Genomic DNA, 20,177 nt, shown 5'->3' on the forward strand with positions numbered 1-20,177 from the left:
AGTTCCACGCTGTTGTCTGTAGGTGTGGTTGTCACCACAGACCAGTGTTGGAAGAGTAACAGGCTGAAGTGTATTGAGTGCTCTTCTTTCTCAGAAGTAACCCAGTGGGGGTGGTCCACCGTTGTGCATTCTGGGAAGGGGTACTTAAGGGGCAGACGCCATTTTTGGTTCTCTCTTACCTCCTGGCCCTCCTGGCCTAAGGTATGTGGTGACTTTTCTCCTGCCTCAGGGCCACGCTGGCCCGAGGCCATGTGACTACAAGTGGGTCCAGAAGTCTGTCTGGGGCCTACTACCGCAGAGGTGGTCCTTAGGCTGTCTTGCCTGTTAGGAAGAAGCCGAGCCAAGCTGAGGAGATCCAGGGGAGGACCCTTGCTGGAGAGAGCCAGGATGAAGGCTGGTCTCTCGGGAGGGCCTGGTAACTTACTTGGAGGATGCACCTATACCTAACTAATCTACCGCACAGTACTGCCGGGTCAGCTTAAAGGTTCTGGTACTGTGTTTGCTGTTCATCTAATACTAAATCCTGTGGCAGAGGATCGTTTAACTACTGCTAAATCCCGTGGCAGAGAATTGTGCAACCTTTTTGTTCTTCTCAAGTCTGTGGCAGAGACTTTTCGTCCGTGCGCCATTCCGGCTGCTAGGTCAGTGAGAGAGACCTATCCGGGTGGGAAAAGATCTGGTGACTGAAGGTGTGTTTGTCTACAGGATCTCAAATTCCTCAGTGATCTGCATAAGGTATCTGAACCCTCCTGCAACTCCCTTTCTACCTCTTTACTGCTACTTCTTCAAAAGTTTTGCAATAAAGCATCGGAAATATAACAAAGTGACTGGTGCATACATTGGTGGGCGTAAGGCCTAATATAGACTCTAAGTCCCGTGTCTGGTGGAAATACAGGTAAGGGGGTGACGGCAAAGACCCAAATTGAATCAGCCGCACCTTCGGGGGTAAGCGCTACATGTCTGACTCTTTATTTCAGGGAATGAAGTGGATGTGTTTGCAGGGCATACACTAAACCAAAACATGATCCTATTAAAGAATTAAAGTGAAGCCCTATAACCATAAAGTGATTGTAAAGTCTTGCTTTTAAAAAAACCTAAAAACAAACAAACATGTTATAATTACCTCCTCTGTGCAGTTGGATTTGCACAGAGCAGCCCGGATCCTCCTCCTCTCGGGTCCCTCTTTGCTGCTCCTGGCCCCTCCCCCTCCTGACAAGTGCCCCCTTAGAACAGCAGCTTGCTACGGGGGGCACCCGAGCCGAGTCAGATCTCCATGTATCCATTCAGACACAAAGCCCTGATCTGGGCCCACCCCCTCTCTCCCCTGATTGGCTAACTGACTTTGATTGAAAGCCACGGGAGCCAATGGCATCAAGGCTGTGCCCCAGCCAACCAGAGGAGAGTCCCGGATGGCCGAGGGAATCGTGGACTATGCTGGAGAGAGAAAGGGCTTTAGAGTTTACATATACTTTAAGCATACCTGGTAGCATGGAAATCCCAAGAGAATTAGTAGGCCTAACTAAATGTAGCACTCTGGTGTTTAGGCAGGGTTGCTCCTAAATTTACTTGCCAGGTATAGCTACTTTGGCTAATTGTTGAGGATCAATTGATTTCACTCTAATGCCCCGTACACACGGTCGGACTTTGTTCAGACATTCCGACAACAAAAAACTTGTCTTGCATACATACGGTCACACAAAGTTGTCGGAAAATCTGATCGTTCTAAGCGCGGTGACGTAAAACACGTACGTCGGGACTATAAACGGGGCAGTGGCCAATAGCTTTCATCTCTTTATTTATTCTGAGCATGCGTGGCACTTTGTCCATCGGATTTGTGTACACACGATCGGAATTTCCGACAACGGATTTTGTTGTCGGAAAATTTTATATCCTGCTCTCAAACTTTGTGTGTCGGAAAATCCGATGGAAAATGTGTGATGGAGCCTACACACGGTCGGAATTTCCGACAACAAGGTCCTATCACACATTTTCCCTCGGAAAATCTGACCGTGTGTACGGGGCATTAGTCTGTAATTGCTGCACTTCTTATTTTTGCCGCTAGGTGACCGGGAGCCTGGTGGCATTAGATATGAGAAGGACAATGCAAGGTCAGATTCTGGGTATATGAGGTATCCCAACCAATAGGCAGAGGTTTTCATAAGTCCCTTGGCCTGCTGGGAGAACCTATACCTATATATGGAGTCAGGTGATCAGTGTTCTGTGCCACCTGGATGGCTGTCTTGGTGTACATGTGTTGTACTGCCTGGGCTGCTAGGCCAGAGTTTGGGCCTATCCCGGGCACATCTGGCTGCTAGGCTGTCTGGGGGCCTATCCAGGAGCAAAAGAGAGCAGAGCAGGGTTGGGATTGCGGCTTGCAGTCCAACCAGAAGTGACGGTTCAGCCGGCTGGAGAACCTATCGTGGTCGGAGGTAGAGGGGAAGCTGTCGCAACTATGGGACCATCCACCTTGTTAACAGGGACCACAGTGAGTAGCTGAAGCAAGTACCGGAGCAGAATTCTCACCAACTGGGGACAGTGAAGAGTCGAGAAATTTCAGCGGGTATAAAGCCAGGGACTCAACCAGCGGAGGTGACATTTGCAGAGAAGCCTTGTGTGTCAAGCCAGGAACCAAGCAGGCCAGTGGGGTGAAGCTTGAGAAGTATCTTGAGCGCCAAGCTAGGGACCCAGCAGAGAGGCGGGGGTGACGCTAGAGGAAGATACCACCGTGAAGATTGGAGGAGCTCAAGGGATTCAGTGGCAGTGAATCATCTAGTCTAGTGAGAGACTGGGAGCTCGGTGGGCTGAAGAACTACAAGAAGTGATTGTAGTGGAAGTGAGGGAACTGTTACACTTTGTGTTAGGAACTGTTTAGGACTGTTACCAAAGAATACCAGATTCAGATGTGGCATCTAGTTGGATGCCTTTCCCTGAATGGCTGTCCTCCTGTTGAAGTCTCGGAGTCTGCTAATTAATCTTGCAACTACCTAAGGGTGTCCTGGCCCTAACCCATTCTCCCAAAGTTCTGTTAAGAGAAATAAAATCTCTTTTGAATTCAAGAAGTGTCTGGCGTCCAATAAATCTCCCTTGCATTACACCCACTATGCCTTGCAACCCACCATATACAGAAGGATGTCAGCTATCTCTGGCCTGGGACCTTGCTACATTTGGCGCCCAACGTGGGGCTAAGGCGTTATCCTGGTAACAGTCACCCATAGCAACCAGCTACAGCTCCATCAGGATTTCGTCTGGCTCCGTGGGAAGGTGGCAAGTTCTAATAGACTGTGTTGTCATGCATACTATCACTGTGGGGAAGAACCAACAAGTCTCACTGCTTATGGGAGAGGATCAGCCTGGTATTTTGACACTTCCCGCCAGCACTGTGAGGGTTAACATAGACTCCAAAATAGACTCCATTACAGTTTTGGCGTGCCGCAGCATGAAGCAGGCGGGCGCCACAGTTCCTAAAGAACATCTGCACCAATACGTTGGCAGGGGGAGGAGTTTCCGCTCTGCAGAGGAGGATAAGGAAGTGCCACCACATGTGTCTGATTGTGGGTTGGAGAGAAAGATGGCGCAGTTCGTAAGTGAGATGGAGTATTGAAAAGGTATGCGCACTTCAGTGTCTGCCAGGACAGGTTTCCCGTCGCTCAGGCAGAAACAAACACCTTGGTCATGCAATGCTGTACCCAAACGAAACTTGCGTCCTTTTTTTCCCACAAATAAAGATTTATTTTGGTGGTATTTGATCACCTCCTGTGGTTTTTATTTTTTGCGGTATAAATGAAAACAGACCAAAAATTTTGAAAAAAAAAGATATTTTCTACCGTTTGTTCTAAAATACAATAAACTCAATTTTAGTCATACATTTAAGCCAAAAAGCATTCAGCCACATGTCTCGGGTAAAAAAATAAATAAATCAATAAGCGTATCTATTGGTTTGCGCAAATGTTATAGTGTCTACAAATTAGGGTACATTCTCTGTAATTTATGCAGCTTTTAGTTTATGACTGCCTATGTAATTTCTTGAGGTGATAAAACGGCAGGGCAGTACGAACCCCCCCCAACCCCGCAAATGACACCATTTTGGAAAGTAGACACCCCAAGGAATTTGCTGTGAGGCTTGTTGAGCACATTGAATATTTACGGGGATACCATATGTGTGAGACCTTTTGGGAGCCTAGCCGCGTACAGGACCCCGAAAACCAATCACCGCCTTCAGACTTTCTAAGGGCGTAAATTTTTGATATTACTCTTCTTCACTACCTTACACAGATTCGGAGGCCATGAAATGCCCAGATAGCACAACCCCCCCCCCAATGACCCCATTTTGGAAAGTAGACACTCCAAGCTATTTGCTGATAGACATGTTGAGTCGATGGAATATTTTGTATTTTGCCGCAAGATGCGGGAAAATTAAAAAATTTTTTTGTCACTAAATAATCACTGTTCTGTTCTGTCACAGGAGCTCTGAGAAGACACGCCTTCTTCCTGGCCGCCGTCAAAGTCAAAATTTTGATTTTGACTTTGCTGGCGGCCAGGAAGGAGGAGTGTCTTCTCTGAGCTCCTGTGACAGAACAGAACAGCGCCCTATAGCGGAATCATCTGGGACTACACCACAGCTCTTTCATCAGAGATAGATAATTAACTGAGCAATCTGAGTGGTTGTCACGGATTGAACAGGGAAGGAAGATACCTGCAAAGATGTTCCACTGCTTTGAGATATACATGCAAAGATTAATCGCTTATCTGGTAAGAATCTTTTCAAGAGGGGGTCTTCCTGCACACCCCCCTCTCTCTCTCTGCACGTGTGAAGGTGCTTTCTTCTGGTGACAGCAATGCTTCATTTCAAGTAACTTAATTTCAAGTGATTTTATCTTAAATGATTTTAAAGGACTGGCTGTTTCTCTGCAACAATCGATGACAAACTCCTGGGTTATATATATATATATATATATATATATATATATATATATATATAATTTTATATTTGTGTACGGACTACATAGAATGGACATATATTGAATAGATTTCTCATGTCATATGATTAAACATATATATAAGCGCTGCCCGAGTCCATCGGACTTTGTTTGTTTTAATTGTATTTTGATTCTTTTTTTCAAAAGGAGTTGTTCTTTAGGCAGCAGATGTTGCCATTATTTTGGCCGTTTGATTCAATCTGTTTCATTTCATCACTTCAAAAGCGCTTGTTTGCTTTGGGAATAGGCCTGGTTTCTCATATATTGCCCAAATGTTTGGTAAAATATTAAAGATGATCTTATGCCGAATACATAGATACCAAACACAACATGCTTCAAAATTGCGCACAACCGCGCAGCGGCGACAAACTACATACGTTTTTAAAAGCCTTTAAAAGCTTTTACATGTTACCACTTTAGATTTACAGAGGAGGTCTACTTCTAAAATTACTGCCGTCGATCTGACGTTCGCAGTGATACTTCACTTGCATGGTGCAATTGCTGTTTACATATGACATGAGACCAACGCTTGCGTTTGCCATTGCGCGCAAGCACAGGGGGGCAAGGGTGCTTTTTTTAATTATTATTTATTTTGCTGTTTTTCTTTTGTTCTTTTTTACACTGTTCCTTTGGGGTCTGTTAGACTCTAGATTTCTCCTCTGCCCTCAAAGCATCTGACCACACCAAGATCGGTGTGATAAGATGCTTTACTAATTTCCCAATGGCGCTGTTTATATCCGGCGAAACCTGAGTCATGAAATACTTGTAATTTCTGATTTCTTAGGCTATAGAGATGATTGGAGCCATTCTAGTCTTCAATCAGCTCTATGTTCAGCTGGCCGAACCACCGGCTGCATTCTCAGGTTCCCTGGTGGGACAGGAGAGCCTGAGAAAACCATGGAAGATGGCGGGAGCAGGGGAGTTCCCTCCCACTTCTTGTAAAAGCAGTCTAGCGGCTAATTAGCCGCTAGCATTGCTTTTACATGAAAGCTTATCACTGGCTGATAAGAACGATACCAAGATGATACCTAAACCTGCAGGAATCATTCTGGTATAACCACTTAAAGTTCAGCAACATACAAGTACGTTGCTGGTCCTTGTTTGGCATATATTGTAATACATTGTAATGGGTATACCCACCATTAGAATACCACCCTGCATCCACCCACTTCTAATGATGGGCATACATCCACCGTTTTTTCTTTTGTAACTGTGGTGGTGAAATCACCTCCTACAGCGGAGTTGCTGATTTATGTATCGTGAGAGCAAAAGCTGTTGCTGTCAAGATAAATAAATCAGTGCTGCAGCTGAATGGCGTACCTGAAAAGCAAACAATGGTAACAATAAAACATTAATTCAATAAAACAATAACAATCTGTGCCAAAAAAAGAGTAAAAAATATTTGCCGAAGCATGGGGGCAATCCACCCCTAATGTTGGGGGCAAATCGCCCCTCCACCCCTGCCCCCATGCTTCGGCATATATGCTCTTTTTTTTTTTTTTTAAACTGTAGTGGTGAAATCACCTCCTACAGCGCTGGAGTCGCTGATTTATGTATCGTGAGAGCAAACGCTGTTGCTGTCAAGATAAATAAGTCAGTGCTGCAGCTGAATGGCATACCTGAGAATAAAATAATGGTTAACAATAAAACACAGTAAACAGTAAAATATAAAAGAATTACATACCTGAAAAACAAATATGATAAAACATAGTAACAATAAAATATTGCAGTTAAAAAATACAGTAAAACAGAGCAGAACAATAGAGAGAGAACAATAGAGAGAGAATAGAGAAAGAATAAAACGACAACTATTTTTGTCTTTTTTATTTTATTTTTTTACACTTTTATTTGTAACTGTAACAGTTCCAGGTTTGGGTCTCTGAAAATGCGATGGCATCTTTGGGGACCCTGTGAAAGTGTGTCCTAGTCTGTGCAGTGCTGTACCTTATGCTAATACTCCACTAGTGTGTGGTAGCATTCGAAACATTCACCGATGCAGAGACCAGGTTGGCCAGGACAGGAGGGACAATAGCAGGTGTCACGCTTAAATCTGCGCTTGCCACAAACACGACATCTTCTTTGGGGTGATCGATTGGTAGGGGTACCAGGGAGGATAAACGGAAAATGTCTCCCATGCAGCTGGCTCACTGCATTTGCATTGGGAAGCTGGGCCACAGCACCGTCTGGAAACAGAAGAGCTGTGATGATCTCTTCCTGGAATTTAAGGAAGGATCCAGTTCGTCCTGAAGCTTTGTATAGCACATAAGCGTTCAGCAGAGCCAATTGGAGTAAGTATGCAGACACTTTTTTGTACCAGCATCTGGCCTTATGGGAAATTAACTACAGCGCCATCAACTGGTTGTTGAGGTCTACCCCTTTCATATTAAGTTTGTATTTGTTCTCCACAACACCAGTTGCCGTTTGAATTTGGACCGTCGTGTCTGCGTGAAGGGAGGACAGAATGAAAACATTCTTATTATCCCTCCACTTCACAGCAGGCAAATTATTACATCTCAAGCAGGCTCTCTCCAAGTCCCACACAATCTTACCAGCGCTCCCTATGTAGTCTGGGCAGTTCTCTGGCTCTACGTAACTATCTCTTCCCTCGTAAACCATAAAACTATATGTATAGCCTGTTGCCCTGTCATAGAGCTTATACATCTTGACCCCATATCTGGCACGCTTGCTGGGAAGATACTGTTTGAATGACAAGCGGCCAGAAAACTTAATCAGGGACTCATCAATGCAGACAATCGGGAGTAAATGGTAAACAGAGTAAAGCGTGCAAACTGTTGGTTGAAGTGGTTTACGAGGGGCCGAATTTTGTAGAGCCGATAGTACTCAGGGTCACCCCGAGGACGACAGAGTTCATTGTCATTAAAATGCATGAACTGCAAGATCTGCTCGTATCGTGTCCTGGTCATGGAGGCAGAAAACATGGGCATATGGTGAATTGGGTCAGTGGACCAATATAACTGCAACTCACTTTTTTAGTTATGCTCATGAGGAGGGATAGGCCCAGGAAGGTTTAAATTCGGAGACCATAATATGTGTCCAATCTATGGCAAGGGCCAACTGGGGATTAGCGGCGATGAACTGACAAGCATACAAATTGCTTTGGTCCACAATAGATCTATAGAAAAAACAGCGAATAAAAATCAAGTGAGGTAAACCCAACTGTTTCCACCTGAATTCTGGGTTGGTCAGTGAATGGGGGAAGTACGGGAGCTGCAGAAGCGGTGGGCTCCCAATTCGGATTGGCAAATGCAGCAGGAAGGGCACTATGGGCTCGACGGGCCTGTCTTTGTCTTCTTGAGGACTGAGAGACACTACTTGTGCTAGCCCCCTCACCAGCTTGAAATGCACTTATGGGACTCGCCACGTCACCAAGTGTTACTGCAGTGCTGGATGTATGACCAGGATGTACTAGGCCGCTAGTGCTTGCCAGTTCACCAGAAGGATGAGCGGCACTAGTATTGGCTCTCTGCTCCATAGGAGAGCCCTGCGGTTCTTGCACCTCAACAACAGCAGAAAGATGGGGTCGGGTACGCCTGACCTTGGCAGGGACCACTACTCCGTCATCAGAACTATCTGTCAGGGTGCCGCTGCTGTCTACAGGATCGTATTCTGAGCCTGAATCTGACAGATGGGTGACTTCCTCTTCACTCTCATCTGTCATGCTCAGAAACGTGTAGGCCTCTTCACTAGTGTACCTTCGATTGGACATTTTGGCCTCTAAATTTACTGGTACAACTAGTGAAGCTCACAGGAAAAAAGAACACCCGACTGTCTGCGACTGCTTCAAACGCTACCAAAAAAACTGTTAGCATTGGCAGGGATCAGGCCTGACTTTGCAAACACTGCTGTTATGTGTTAAGTGTTTTGTATGTGACCATGATCAATTGATACTGCACTTGGGTGGGCTGGGCTGGGCGGTGGGGCTAAACGCAGGTGCTAGCAGGTATCTGGGCTGATCCTGCTGACCCTGCATTTTTGGGAGCCCTAAACTACTGGGGACGCTAGTATAGATCTGATCAGATCAAAGATATTGATCCGTTCAGACACTATACTACTAAGTGCCTGCGTGGGTGTTAGCGCTACTGGCACTAATCTGACATGGCCTGGGGTGACGCAGACCCTAACTGATGCTAAAACCTAACTGATATCACCTGCCGGGTGATCAGGGGGTTAAACTTTTATTTAGGTAACGCTGACGCTATAAAAAAATACCTAACTAACCAGAGTCCCCCGTAACACAAATACGATGATCACTGGTGACAGGGGGTGATCAAGGGGTTAAACCTTTATTAGGGGGTTAGGGAGGTACCCTAAAGCTACCTGGGCCTACTACTAACTGCCCTAATGCTGATTAGTGTCACAAATGACACCAGTACAGTGATCATTGAGAAATCTGACAACTGCACTGGGTGACACTGTGACAGGGAGTGAAGGGGTTAACTGGGGGGGGTAATTGGGGGGTGACAAGTGTACCTACGTGTACTGGTGTTAGTGTAGTGTTGGTGCAGCTTACTGTGAGATGTCTCCTCTCCCCTCCATAAATCATTGGCCTGGACCTGAAGATTGATCGGTTCTGGAACTAATCCAATGGTCACCCATGAGGCGGGGGCACTAAGGCACGCCCCCTGGCGGCGAGAGTGCACCCCATACCTCTACGGGTTTCGTGCAGCGGTGCCATTGTGCCACGGTATATGTCCGCGGAACCGGTTAATGATGCAATAATTGGGCGAGTTTTCAATAAATGCTATAAATATGAATGAATAGTGATAAACTGTTACACTACATGCTAGAAGCATAACAACCATCCCAAGCAGTGTAACACAGATACATACATCAGCCTGAGAAAGTAGTAAGCAACATATATACCTGTGGGCAGACCACAATCCACTCAGTGTGGCCGAATCCTACAGCTGGGGCTCTTCTGTTAAACAGGACTATGAAGGTTCCTAACAACCGCCAAGTGAAAACAGTCTACAACAGTGGAGTCAGTGCAGCTCCATTAGTATGGCAAATAGTAATATACTGTTCCTGAAGATGGAAACAGTCCCATAACAGGGTAGCTCTACAATACAGTGCAGCAAGGTGGAAGGAGGGGGCATTAGAGGTACTCACGGTTGTTGTGCTATGTCCTCTACTTATTTTCTAATTCTTATTCAGGGTCACAGCCCTCAGCTCCTGACTAGGCATCACTCCAAAGAGGAAAGAACACACTGTGAAGGAGATATTCGAGGAATGGAAAAAATCATAGTCTTGAACAGTTTTACATGACTACCAATCAGCTTCTAGGTTTCATTTTCAAAGCTTAACTGAATAAGCTGAAGGTCAAAGCTGACTGGTTACTATGCACAGCTGCTCCAGATTATGCGTGCTCCAATTTTAGTAAATTCCCCCCACTGCTTTCTACATTCTCAGTATCCTCAAGGTAACATACATCCTGCTAAGCCCCTCCCATCCTATGTGTAGTGCTTACCCCCCCGAGGAGCGACTTGGTATGATGGGTTCTGTGTTCTTTGTCACGACTCTAAAGAACTGCTTCGGCCCCTCTGAAACACCTGGTTAGGTAGCTAGATGCAGCAAAAACCTATGAGCTCAGTTTTTAGTACGCTACCCACAACTGTATCAGAATATAGTAAATAAACATCAGGCTATGTAGTAGTAAATAAAATAAGTATATATTATTAAACGGCAATATTTAGAAACCAATGAACAAATAAAGGAGTCCATTTAACTGCAATTAACTAGCTGATGAGAATACTAGGCCATGATCTGGCAGTTTATCTAGATCACTGTGGTAAGCAAACTAACTTATATATGCAGAACAGGTAAGGGGCAGCATAGACTTTGAACCATCAAAACAATGAACAGCATACACAGTAAGTAAAAGGTCCTGTAGTCAACTCTTCATTAAAAGATAAAATAAATGCCCCAACATGCACCCTATGTGCACACTATGTACACTATATTACCAAAAGTATTGGGACGCCTGCCTTTACAAGCACATGAACACATGAACTTTACCGGCATCCAAGTCTTAGTCCGTAGGGTTCAATACTGAGTTGGTCCATCCTTTGCAGTTTCAACAGCTTCAATCCTTCTGGGAAGGCTGTCCACAAGGTTTAGGAGTGTGTCTGTGGGAATGTGTGACCATTCTTCCAGAAGCGATTTATGAGGCCAGATACTGATGTGGACGAGAAGGCCTGGCTCAGCCTCTGCTCTCTCTAACTCATTCCAAAGGTGTTCTATCAGGTTGAGGTCAGGACTCTGTGCAGGCCAGTCAAGTTCCTCCACCCCAAACTCGCTTATCTGTGTCTTTATGGACCTTGCATTGTGCAAATCATTTGGTGGTAGGGGAATTAGGGTACGGGGTTATTTTTCAGGGCTTGGCCCCTTAGTTCCAGTAATGGAAATTGTGGATAGGGGATATTACTGCGCTAACTCAATTAGTGAAGAAAAATGAACAGCTGCTACATAAGAATGTGACAAAAATTCAATGCAAAAGATCAGTGAAAACTGTAGCGCTAAAAATATAGAACAATAAACAATGAAGAATATATCATTGTTAAGAATATATCATTGTGAATATATCAATAATATATATTGTGTGTAAATAATAAAAACTTTGTGATAAAAATCAATCTCAAATATAATGAATATAAAACAGATCATGTATATAATGAGTAGAAACACAGATGAGAAAGTCCCAAAGGTGAAACAATCCTATGGTAAACATATATTGAGTCCACCACGAAAATTTGTTGCTCAGAAGTAGGGTACAAAGGCCTCAGCAGGCATGTAGAGCATCAGCGATAGTGTGTCCTCCACACGAGATAAGGGGTATACACTCTTTACCGGAAATAGTGGACTCGAATGTCAGCGACAACGAGTCAATCAAACAAGGATAGCCCAATCAGCAGATTTCCAAAACGATCCAGGGAATCCAAAGAGCTCCAAAAACAAATCCAGGGAATTGTGCAGGTAACCATGAGGCTGGGACTCAGATGTTAAGCAGCCAGACTGGAAAGCCCAAAACTCTCATCTGAAGGGATATAGAAAGAAAAAATGCCTCCATCTGATTACAAGATCACATTGTGAAGGCATTTTTTCTTTCTATATCCACTTCGGGTGGAGGACACACTATCCCTGATGCTCTACATGCCTGATGAGGCCTTTGTACCCCACTTCTGAGCAACAACTTTTTGTGGTGGACTCCATATATGTTTACCATAGGATTGTTTCACCATATATATTTACCATAGGATTGTTTCACCATTTCTCACCTGTGTTTCTACTCATTATATACATGTTCTCTTTTATACTCATTAGGCATTGGACAGCTGACAATACTGAAGCCAAATAGTGAGTTTTAACTTAGTCTTTAACGTAGGCTAAGGTAAACCTCACCATTTAATGCGCCCCTTACTATAATTTATTATTACTTTTTACCTACTTGGCTTCAGTATTGTCAGCTGTCCAATGTCAGAAGGAGACATAGATACTCTGAAACGCGTTGGGTGAATTACAAGAACCTTTCAGTCAATCATTGTGGGGATCTTGTATCTAGCACACAGCTATTGTAACTATTCCAATATATCTTGTTTTTATGGTGTTTACTATGTTCAATAAAATACATGTCTTTTCTACAAATTATGTCAGTGCCTTAAAAGTCCACCTAGGGGAATTTTCTCTTGTTTAGGACACAGGAGGAAATCTATTATTTCTAGCTCTCCAGAACAGTAAATAAATACAATCTTCTAAGGTTTTTGTAACATTTTTTAAGTACTATATAATTTAAAGTGTTTCAGCCATATTGTAGCATGTGTTTCCAGCTTTCTATGACCAGTCTACATCATGCACCAATAGTCTGCTCAAAGTTACCCAAACTTGGTCACATACAGTACATTCTCATTCAATTTTTATGAATACATTTGATCACATGCAAGGTCATGCACGTTTTATGATATCTGTACAATTCTTTGTGAATAAACTGAACAGTCAAATTGTATGCTATCATCTATAAATTGTCATTCAGATGTCTTAAACGCTAAGTTTACCTTTTTTTTTCTAAATTCCAGCTCCCCTATGTACCAATATGTTGTCAGAGTATTGAAATCATGCGCTGGAAGCTTCTTTTTTGCAGCAATACGCTTTGCTTTTATGGTGGATTCCAGTACATATCTTTACATCATGGAGACAGGAAGAGAACAACAAACAAGTGCATTGAACACAGATAGACAATACATTCTGTTATATCATAGAATACATACTATAACACTATAATACTACGGCGCCACCTGCTGCATAGATAAGTATAATGCATACAGTATATAGTTCACAGTACTTTACATTACATGCTGTTGTCCTTCCAACAAAATATACTATTAATGTACCTCTGTTTCTTTGATTTTTAGAACAAGGCCTTACCTTAGCCTCTGGTGAGTTCCATAGAAAGATTTATGACTTCCTGGTATGTAGATTTAGGATGCAAAAACCAGTAAGACACAGGAAGCAGTTTACCAGCTGACCTCATTGGCACACGCCCTGCACCCATCAACTATGTTTGCATGGCATCTCTGAAATCTCTCCAAATGGGCCAAAACTATGGAATAGGAGGACCAATCTATCTATCCATTCACTCTGTATCCAATCAGGCAGGCCCTTGCGCTACATCTACATCTACAACCTGCGACCTCAACCTACATGCCAAGAAGTCATGACCTTTTCTATGGAATACACCAGGGGCTATGGTAAGGCGTTGTTCTATAAGTTTAAAGAAAGCTTTTATTTTTCTGCAACACAGGTACATTAATTGTATAAAGGTACATAGGGGAGCTGGGGTTTAGAAAAAAAAAAGTGAACTTAGCCTTTGAAGTAATAATAAAGTCTTGTTTTTTTCTTTTTGTTTCAAAATAACAAACATGTCATACTTACCAGCTCTGTGCAGTGGTTTGCACAGAGCAGCCCCATTCCTCCTCTTCTCAGGTCCCTCGCCAGCGCTCGTGGCCCCTCCCTCATGCCGAGTGCCCCCATAGCTAGCAGCTTGCTATGGGGACACACAGTCAGACACAGAGCCGTGGTTCAGCCCCATCCTCTCTCTCTCTCCTCATCAGCCTACTGACTTTGACAGCACCCAATGGGCACCCGCTGCTGTCATAGCCAATGAGGAGGGAGAGTCACAGACAGCCAAGACTCTCGTACAACATCGCTGGATCGAGATGAGACTCGGGTAAGTGTTAGGGGGGCTGCTGCACACAGAAGTTTTTTTATCTTAGCCACTTCAGCCCCAGAAGATTTTCCCCCTTAATGACCATGCCATTTTTTGTGACACTGCACTGCCTCGCTTTAACTGACAATTGCACGGTCCTGCGATGTCATACCCAAACAAAATCGATGTTCTTTTTTTCCCACAAATAGAGCTTTCTTTTGGTGGTATTTGATCACCTCTGCGGTTTTTAGTTTTTGCGCTTTAAACAAAAAAAAAATTTTTGAATTTTGAAAAAAAAAAACATTTTTTTTACTTTCTGCTATAATACATAGCCAAAAAAAATACAATAAGAAAACTCATTTATTCATCAGTTTAGGCCAATATGTATTCTTCTACATATTTTTTTTTAAAGAAAATCACAATAGGCACATGTTGATTGGTTTGCGCAAAAGTTATCGCGTCTACAAACTATGGGATAGATTTAGGGACTTTTATTTATCTTTTTATTGTTTTTACTGGTAACGGCGGCGATCTGCGATTTTTAGTGGGACTGCGACATTGGGGCGGACAAATCTGACCCCAAATGACACTTTTTGGGGACCAGTGACATTATTACATTGATAAGTGCTATACAAATGCACTGATCAATGTAAAAATGACACTGGCAGGTAAGGGGTTAACACTAGGGGGCGATCAAGGGGTTAAATGTGTAACCTACGCAACTTCTAAATGTAGGGGGGATGGGCTGCCAGAGACATGACAGAGATAACTGTTCCTGATCACTGGGAACAGCAGATCTCTGAGATGTCCCCTGTCAGAACGGGGAGCCGCCTTGTTCACAATGGCAGATTCCCATTCTGCCTCTGTATACAGAGATCACGGGCGGCTGACAGACATCGCGTGCCCACAATCTCACATGCAGGGACCGACATACGGATACGCCGGTTTGCGCAGGAGAGCCGACCTGCCGTAGTATAAGTACGGGGGCTGCTCCGCAAGTGGTTAATGCATAGAATGCATTAAGATAAAACAAATCTTTCTACCTTTAGACTCAAATTAAGCATTTGGTGTTGGTAATATCAGGACATATATATATTATATTTATTATAAGTTATAAATAGTTTATATTGTTTTGTCTATTGGCTAATACAATCTGCCCCCCTTCTTCTCTGCAGAGCAGGGAATAATGGGACATTGGTATTTGCAGGGCATTGATAAGAAATATCAATGAGAATAGGGATGAGAGGGATGGGATGAGGGATGAGAATAGGTGGTATTGTCAGGGACACTGCTACAAAATCAAATGTAAGAGGGCTAACTGTATACCTGGGGGTGATGTTTTCAGAGTCACTGGGGTTGATGTACTAAAGGCAAAAAGACAGTTAATTTTGCAAGGGAAGTTGCACTTTGCAAGGGAATTTTCCTCCAGAGCTTAGTGAATTATGTGAAGCCCCACTGATTTCCATCATTCAATCAAGTGCAAGCACAAAGGCTGTATTTTTTATTTTCCTGATTTCTCTGTAACATATTAAGTATTTTTTATGTGTCTGTTTTCTGTGTCTGTATTATAAAATACTCCCACCCTTTCATGTAGCCCTTGCTATATTCTCGCGTATGCGCGATCGTTTCTTAGCCAAGCCTCCTTCTAGTTCCTGAGGTTGAGAATGTAGTCTCGTGGCATTGGAGCGCAGTGCCACAGGGAGCGGATATGACGGCCACACCATACTGCTCAATGGACTGACAGCACAAAGAGCGTGCTGTGAATCACGGAAGAGATACGCATGCGCCGGTGACGTCATTACAGATAACGGGATGGATTACAAGCAAACTGAGCAAGTAAAGTGACATCTGAGTACAGAGATTAATAGTGCTTTTAATGCTGATTTATTTGTGCTAAAGTGATGGGAGAGAGTTTAATTCCACTTTAAGCACTATTTTTCAGGATGTGATATGCCGCGTACACACGACCGGACTTTGCGGTATACTTGGTCCGGCGGACCAGAGTCCGTCGGACAATTCGATCATGTGTGGGCTCCAGCAGACTTTATTTTCTCAAAAGTTTGACGAACATGTTTCAAATCTGTCCGACGGACTCTGCTTTCTAGCGGACAAACCGGTCGTCTGTGTGCTAGTCCGACGGACTCAAACTGACGCATGCTCTCAAGCAATTACAAGACGGAAGTGCTCGGTCTGGTAAAACTAGCCTTCGTATTGAAGCTAGCACATTCCTCTTCTGTGATCTTTTAATACAGTGCATTTTTTTTTTCTTTATAATGCGAGAAGAAGGAAGTTCTTTGGCTGCTTATATTCACACAGAGTTCTCACAAACTACTTTCTTCATGATTTATCCTCATGCCATGACTAATATTAGATTTTTGAAAAGCCAGATCTCCAGAAATAAAGCAGCAAATTTGTTTTTGGACTCATCTTTATTTTTTACAGATTTCAACAATATAAATTTTACAATGTGTGCTAAATTATCCAAAATGTTTGGTTTTTTTTTTTTGTTTTTTTTGGATTTTGAGTTTCAAGTTACCACAATAACCTTAATAATTTTTATTGTTTTAATGAATCTTAATGAGGTTGGTGTCCCTTGTTAATTAGACATAGGGGGGGTATTTTAAAAAGGCAAAATCATTTTTCACTACAAGTGCAAATTGTACTTGGAATTGCCCTGAAACAGCATTTGTAAGTGCATTCGCTGTGGATCCGAGGGGCACATGCAAGGAACCCCCCAACCAAAAAAAATACTCTTGCACATGATTGTATGATAAAATCAGCAGAGCTTCCCCTCATTTCAGATCTTCCCCTCAGATTTACAGCGACTGCACTTCCAACAAGTGCACTTGCAGTGCAATTTATCAAGTGCACTTTGCAATAGCACTTTGCACTTGAATTGCAAAATGATTTAGCCTTTTGTAAATAACCCACATATAGTCTTTTTGACCTGTACCTGCCTACTCACAAACCAAATGTCCTTTTTAATCAAAACACATAGTCAATAATGTAAGGTAACGAAAATATATGTTTATTTGGGTCAAAACAGAAATGAGGAAGGCAACACTGGAGACACTTTTGGAATGTGTGAAGCCTTTTGTCCCCAGGACACACATCAAGTTAGAGGACAATAAAATTGGTATCTTGCGCCTAGGGAGCACAGTCAGAAGTCAGACCAGACAGAAGCCAGCCAATCACTTTCGAGTCTTCCGTGGAGCCTTCCCTGCACGCTGTCCTGCAGCCTTCCCTCCACGCTTCGCTGCAGCCTTCCTTTGAGGCTGTGCCTCTGGTGGTGTACTTGGGGCAGGAGGAGAAGGAGGAGGAGGAGTAGCAGTAGGAGTGGCTACATCTGCTATATATGATTTTGCAGTAAGCTCCCCTCTCAAGCCCTTCTGATAGGTTTGAAAAATCAGACCCTCACAGAGGAGGCGTTGCCCCTTTTCGAGTTCCAGCAATCTGGTGGCCATATAGGTTCCATACGCCTCTTCCGCATTGGGTGGTGTGCTGAGGACTTGGTTGGCTTCGCGAATGAGGGCTAGTGATTCCTCCTCAGTTCGGGTCATCTTTCTTGCCCTTTTGGTGGTAATCTGGAGGGGAGGCACCTGACACTCTGTGAGGCTTCTACTGGGCCCAGCCACGGCCTCCTCCTCTCTCCCACTGGGCAAGGCCTCCTCCTCTATACCTCTGAGCACAGACTCCTCCTGGCTGAGCTCATCCTGGGTAAAAAAAAGGGACATACCGGTATTTGTAATTTTTGCTTACGCAATCACACACAATTTTCAGCTCCTGACTTGCAAATATAATTCTAAACAAATATTAAAGGCTATCATTTTGACCCCACCATTATTCTAGCTGCTCACCAATATTTGAAGTCTATTTTTGCACACTACTGTCTAGTGATATGTCTACATATTAATAATTGGGATGAAGTAATTTTTGGTGAAGCACTTAAAACATTTAGAGGTTTACATCATTAATATTTACACAATCCCAAATTCACCAAAAAAGTATACCTGGCTGAAGCTGGGCACATCCACCTCATCAGTGATGAAAGGGCCCAGTTCTTCTTGGGACTCCTCAGCTGGGGTGGAGGGAAGGGTGGAGGTGGAGGGAAGGCTGGAGGGAAGGGTGGAGGTGGAGGGAAGGCTGGAGGAAAGGGTGGAGGGAAGACTGGAGGGAAGACTCGAAAGTGATTGCCTTGCTTCTGTCTGGTCATCCAGAAATCGCATTTTTTGGTAGTACCACAGTTTGGGGACATACACCTGGTCTGCTGCTGCTCCGGATCTGCGCGACTCCTGGATCTTCCTGTGTTCCCGCCTATACATGTTGCGCAAGATACCAATTTTAGTGCCCACAAACTTAAGGTCTGCCTGGGGGACTCGAGTCTTCACAAATTCCAAAAGTGTGCCCAGTGTTGCCTTCCTTGCCTCTCTATTGGAATATAATGGGTGCTTGACCTCCCACAGGTTTCTGTTTTCTTCATACAAATCAATAAAATGTGCCAAAAAATCTTGATCCGTAAAAGGATTCATTTTTGCTGAAAGACAAGACACAAGATAAAAACTGTAATGTCAGTCTAAACTCCCAGTATTATATTTGGCTCAATCTAGGGTACACACACACACACCAAACACACACCCACGTTTAATCTTACCTTCATTTCTGACGCTCGCTACTTCCGTTCGGACATACATAGGCCAGCGTAATAGCTTTATATACACTGCGCATGTGTCATGCTACGCCTGCGTCGCCCACCCCTGACGTTCTTTAGTACGATTTGTCCCCGCCCCTTCACTCTTCGTTGCGCAGTGGGAGTATACAGAGAAAGATGGCAGAGAGATTATCTGGAACTAGCGCGGAGGAAAGCCCGGAGCCACAACCATCCAGATCCAAGAGGAGATATAAGGCCACCAACATGGCCTTTGAAGAGATGGTGGAGATATTGAGAAGGGAGGACTACGATGGGAAAAAAGGACCGTACACCCGACCCAATATGCGGAAGGACAAAATAATGTCCTCAGTTGTCACCGCTCTTGAACATAAATTTGGCACTAAACGGGCTAAAGAACAATTGAGGAAGCGGTGGTCTGGCCTCAAAAGTAGGGAGCCTGAACAATATTGGCGAATAAAGAAGCTGCTTAAAAAAAGTTAGTACTTGTTGTGTGTTCCAAATGAGATACTTCACTTGCATGCTGATCCATATGCTTTTCGTTTATACAGCATCGTTCGTAAAGACCGTTCTTTATATAAAACATGATACTTAGAAAATGACTTTTTTTTTTCGCCAAATACAATGGTACAGGGTTTGGACATACATTTAGGTCTTGATAATTTATCATATTCCAAAAATGTGGTGATGTTGTGTAGATGTGTTTGAAAATATAATGCTTCTTCAAAAATTATTCAGTGTAATGTAAGGACAGGACACAGCAGCTGTTTCCACATCTGGACTCACGAGCACTAGTGTACTATGTGACACCAGAGAAAATGTTTGTGGGTAATACACATAGGGGCTCCAGGGAATACTTGAGGTCTCTGCATCTGTGAAACTTGCATGAAAATGTGTATTGTTTGGCATTTTTGGGCAGAGTGAACGTAGATCCTGTCTTCAAAAGTTTTGTTTGAAAAAAATGACAATTGTCCACAACTTCTAACGAACATTTCATATTCCTTTTTCAAGACTGAAATATCACTGTGTTTTAACTATACCTTTTGTATAATTCTCATAGGGGAGGGGAGGGGAGGAAAGACTCAGACAACAGTCCAAGGATCCCAGGACCCCCCCCAAGTCACCAGCCTGAAGCTGAAATTAGCCCAAACCCAAACCCCAGCCCAAGACCACACACACCTGACGAGCTGGAGGAAGGAGAGGTGGAGGATGTGTGCAATTTTTGCACCCCACCAAGTGAGTGACTGACACCCCAAACATTTTTTGCCCACAAATTGTAGGTGATGTTCTGGTTGTGGAAGGCCAAGCGGCAGAG

The sequence above is a fragment of the Aquarana catesbeiana genome, linkage group LG03, assembly GCF_042186555.1.
Source record: "Aquarana catesbeiana isolate 2022-GZ linkage group LG03, ASM4218655v1, whole genome shotgun sequence".
Classification (NCBI taxonomy): domain Eukaryota; kingdom Metazoa; phylum Chordata; class Amphibia; order Anura; family Ranidae; genus Aquarana; species Aquarana catesbeiana.